Below are 5,243 nucleotides of genomic sequence, written 5' to 3' on the forward strand. Positions count from 1 at the left end.
CGACAAACGCAGGGGGAGGGGTCAAAGTGACCAGCCGGTACCACAACATGGCGGCCACTAGCTGGTTTATGACTCGCGCTCGACCCCTGTAGGACAGCACTCGGAGCAGTCCTGTCCAGCGCCATAGGCGAGCGGCGACCTTGGCCTCCAGCTCTTGCCAGTTTGCTGGCCAGGTTTCCTCGTCGGGGCTAAGATAGACTCCCAGATAGAGGAGATGGATCGTGCTCCAGGCAAAAGGCCCGAGCTCCTCCGGCAGGGAGTCCACCCGCCACTGACCCACCAGGAGTCCAGAACATTTCTCCCAGTTGATCCTGGCGGAGGATGCGACCGAGTAAATCTCCTGGCACTCACGCATCCTCCGCAGGTCAGCGGGATCCTCTACCGCGAGGAGCACGTCATTGGCGTAAGCCGAGAGGACGACCTCCATGCCCGGCCCTTGCAGATTCAGTCCCGTCAACCTCATCCGCAGGAGGCGCTGGAAAGGCTCCACGCAGATGGCATATAACCGGCCGGACATGGGGCATCCCTGGCGCACCCCTCTCCCAAAGCGAAGGGGCGCCGTCAAGGACCCGTTAACCTTTATCAGACACTCCACGGTGGCGTACAAAAGTCAGATCCGGGCGACGAAATGCGTCCCGAACCCGAAAGCGCGCAGAGTTCCGAGCAGATAGTCGTGATCCACCCTGTTGAACGCCTTCTCTTGGTCGAGAGATAGGAAGGCGACCGACAGACCAGTCTCCTGGGAATGATCGATGAGGTCCCGGACGAGATGGATGTTATCGTGGATTGTCCGGCCCGGGATCGTGTAGGACTGGTCGGGGTGGATCATGTGGTCCAGCACGGCACCAAGGCGAGCAGACATCGCCCTGGCGAAGATTTTGTAGTCCGTGCTGAGGAGGGAGACCGGGCGCCAGTTCTTAAAGATGCGGAGAACGCCCTTCTTAGGCAGCAGGACGATAACTGCCCTGCGCCAAGAGAGGGGCATCTCCCCGGTCGCCAGACTTTCCCCCAGGACCTGCGCGTAGTCGCCCCCCAGGACGTCCTAGAACGCCCTGTGGAACTCCACGGTCAGCCCGTCCAGCCCCGGGGCTTTTCCCCTCGAGAGCCGGTCGAGGGCGCCGGTCAGCTCCGCCAGGCTTAGCGGAGCTTCCAGATTTTCGGCGCCTTCCGGGCTGACCTTCGGCAGGTCCTTCCACAAAACTCTACGCGCTTCCTCGCTGGACGGCTCCGGAGAGAACAGAGCCCCGTAATATTCACAGGCCCTGTTGTTGACGCCCTCCGGATCCGAGACGAGAGAGCCGTCGTCGGCCAGCAGCGTCAAGAGCTGCTTACGGACACTCTCTCTTTTTTCCAGCGAGTAGAAGAAGGGGGAGCTGCGGTCCAGATCCCGCAGGAACCGGATCCGCGACCTCACTAACGCGCCTCGGGACCCGACGAGTTGCAGGTCCTTCAGCGCGGCCTTCTTCGGTTCGTACATCATCCGCAGGGCCGGGTCCTCGACAGCTTGACCGAGACGGGACTCCAGGTCGAGCACCTCTTTTTCTAGGCGCCCGACCCTGGCCGCCCGCCTCTTGGTCGACCCCCTCGCGTACTCTTGACAGAAGACGCGGACGTGAGCCTTGCCCACGTCCCACCATAGCCTCAAGGAGGGGAAGCCCCCCTGCTTCCTTCTCCAGTCGGACCAGAATCGACGGAACGAGTCCTGGAACCGCACGTCCTCCAGCAGCTGGTTGTTAAAATGCCAGTACGCGGACCCCGTCCTCGCGCGGAGCGAAGTGAGCTCCGCCCACACCAGGTGGTGGTCCGAACACGGCACCGGCCGCATGGAGGCCGCCGGGACGCAGGAAACGTACGCCCGAGACACGTAAAGGCGGTCGACTCTGGACCATCCTACTCCAGGCTTCACCCAAGTAAAGGCGCTGGAGTTGGGATGGAGATTTCGTCAGACGTCCACCAAGTCGAAGGACCCGACCAGGTCCCTCAACTTCTCCATCGCCGTCATGCTCTGCGGGGCACCGGAGCAGTCCCTCGCCTCGAGGGTGCAGTTAAAATCCCCCCCGAGGACAATGCAGTCGCCGACGTCGACGGAGCCAAGAAGAGCGGACACTTTTTCGAAGAAGCGCGTTTGCTGCGGGCCGGGCTGAGGGGCGTAAACGCTCACGAGATGGAGCGGCACGTCCCCCAGGCGAACCGTGACGTGCAGCAAGCGGCCTGGCACGGGCTCCTCGACCCCCAAGATCTCCAGCTGAAAATGCGGGGCCAACAAGATGGCCACCCCACAAGAAGTGGTAGTGAGGTGGCTCATGCGGACCTCTCGTTACCATTCCAGGAGCCACGTGGCTTTGTCTCCCGGAACGGTGTGGGTTTCTTGCAGGAAGCACACCGCATATTTCCCCTCCCGCAGGAGCGAAAAATTGTTAAATCTACGGCGTGCCTCTCTGCCGCCGTTGATGTTGAGGCTGGCTATGGTTATCTTCATGACAAAAGCATAGTGCAACCTCTACCTAACCTATTGTGGGCGGGGGAGTGGAGTCGTTTGTTGACCTCCACTCCCTCCGCAGCCCAGCGAGGAACCTTTTGAGCCGGCGCAGCTCAAGGCCTTGCGCCTTTGATAAGGGCCCGCCTGCGGCCATGATTTTAGCGGCGGCGCGGACGGACGCGACGAGCTGCCCCGGCTCGGACCATCTTTCCAGGGCCAGATGGGCTCAGTTGCGGCGACCCTGGCTCTGGACCAAAAAGTCCCGGAGTTCCTTTGCAGGAATGAGGGGGGACTCAGCGGCGGGCACGAGGAGATCCACTGCCTCACTGGCGATGGACTCGAGATCTTCTCCCTCGTCCCACACCAAGTCCCCGTCCCCTTCTTGGGAGGTCACCGCCAGCAGCCGGCCCGTCGACCACACGAGGTACGGCAAACGGCCCGGCCGCTCCATATTGCCCTGGCTCTGCCCCGATCCCACCCCCAGGATCGTCGGCAGAGGAGTCCCCACTGGGCTCTTTTAAAAACGGTGCTGGGTCAGGAAGCGACAGCAGAAGGGGTTCCTCCTCCGCCCCAGGAGCCGGGGAACCCGGAGAGACCTGGCCAAAGAAATTCTCCAGGTCCTCCAAGTACCCCAGCTCCAAAGTAGGGGGCGAGGGTTGTTGTTCTTCCCCCTCCCCGCTGCCATCCCCCGGCCCAGCGTGTACAGAATCATTAAAATTGTTAACATTTTTTGTTTCTTCCGGGCCGAGCGACTCCCGGGGGAAGTTGGTTAATAGCTGGGCGGGCTCAGGTTCGGCCTTTTCGGCCCTGCCCACCTCAGTCCCCGGGATGCTCGACCCGGCGGCAACGCATTCCTCCGCTGGCCTCACGCCCCCCACGACAGGCAGATCTTCCACGCCATCCCCGGGAGGCAGAGGCTGGGCAGTCTCGACTGTCTCACCCTCCCCGGGGACAGACTCCTCTCGCCCACGGCGCAGTTTTGGGGCGCTGGTGGGGGACGCGGGACACGCGACGGGCACCGACTCCTCCGTGGAGGGATGTTGTTCCCCCTCCGCCTCATTGGAGCGGCGCCTCCTTTTGTTCCTGGGGGGGCGCGGAGGCAGGGAGACCTCCATGTCTGCCGAGGCCTCTCGCTCCACTCCCCCCTTTTTCTTATCTTGCCCGCGCCCGAGCTCCTCTGTGATGTTGGTCAAGGACTCGGGCACGGGCTCAGGGCACCCCGCGCTCGCCGGTGTCAGGGTTGGGCTGAGCGCAGTGTTCAAGCTGTCTGGCGCTCCGAGGGGACCCGCCTCGAGATGTTTCGCCTTCCTCCGCACCTTCTTTCCGGTCGGACGCTCTCCCTCCCCCCCGCCGGAGGCCGTGAAAACAAAGGCCTCCGACGATGCCCGCGCACCTACAGCTCCCGGCACGCGGACACAACTAGGGGGAGGGGTGGCGGCGGCGCCAGCCTTGGCCGCCTTCGGTGGTTTGGCGGCCTTGGAGGCGGGGCAGTTCTTGCGAACGTGCCCCACCTCCCTACAGGCATGGCACCGCACGCCGTCCGACAGCCAGAAGACGCGGTAGGCAGTCCCCTCGTGCACCACATTAAAATTACCCTCTGTCGTCTCCTCCCGCGCCAGCCGGACAAAAAGCTGGCGGCGGAAGGAGAACACATGGCGCAGGCTGTTCTCCCTGAGGACGAGCGGTATGGGGTTTATCCCTGACCTTACCTCCCCCAGTTGGTGTAGGTGAGGGAGGAGGAGCTCAGCGGGAACAAAGGGCGGGACGTTAGAAAGGATGACCCTCTGCGCGGTGGCCTCGAGAGGGTCCACCGGCAGGAAAGTCCCACCCACCGTGAGCCCCTTTTCAAGGGCCAGGGACACCGCCCGCTCTGACCCCAGGAAGAACACCGCCTTCCCAGACATCTTGGAGGCTGTGGCAATGGCCGAGGGGCCGACTATCCCAGCCATCGCCCGCACGCACTCCTCGATGCTCATTGTGGGGTGAGTGTAGCTCTTGACCCCATGTTTCTTTGTTATTAGTCTGAAAGGTGGCAGGGCAGCAGGAGGCGCAGGAGGCACCGTGGATGTGGACGCCGCCTGCGCATACGTCTTAGCTGGCCCTGCCACTGGCGTGGATGGAGTCGCCATCACGGGGTCCCTTTAAGGACCACACCCACCCCAAAGTCACAGGCCTTAATGGTCTTAAATGGCCTCGTTGGTGTTTGAACAGAGGGAGCTCTAAAAGAGGCACACCTCTCCCCTCGTTGACAATTGGGGAGGGGCCTTGCTCCCTCTGCTCAGTTGTCTTAATTGTTTTTTCAATTAGGAGGAAAGGGCTCTCAGAGAGAGAGGGGAAAGACAGAGAGAGAGAGAAAGAGAGAGGGGGGGTGGGAAAGAGGGAAGCTGCAAGGGCAGGTCTCCCCTCACAGCGACGGGTGGGTGTTTTTCTTGGGGTGCACTCCCCAGATGATGGAAAAACAAACACAGTCTTTGTAGATAGTCTTCGGGTGGGGGGAGAAGATGTCTTCACCTGGGGTAGCTGGAGCCACCCAGGTACACACTCCCAACGATGTTAAATAGGTGATTAATAGTTCTTCAGTCAGGTAGCTCCAGCTATCCCAGGCTAGGCAATGGGGGAGGGGTGCTTCAGTGGTGTGTGGGGCCTAGTTATTTAGCAAGACCCCCACACACACTTCCACACACACACACACACACTTGAAGTGTCATAACCTGCAGGGTTACGGACCTAGAGCTGGTAATTGGGATTAGACTGGATGACCTTT

This window comes from Pristiophorus japonicus, chromosome 3, assembly GCF_044704955.1.
Source record: "Pristiophorus japonicus isolate sPriJap1 chromosome 3, sPriJap1.hap1, whole genome shotgun sequence".
Classification (NCBI taxonomy): Eukaryota; Metazoa; Chordata; class Chondrichthyes; family Pristiophoridae; genus Pristiophorus; species Pristiophorus japonicus.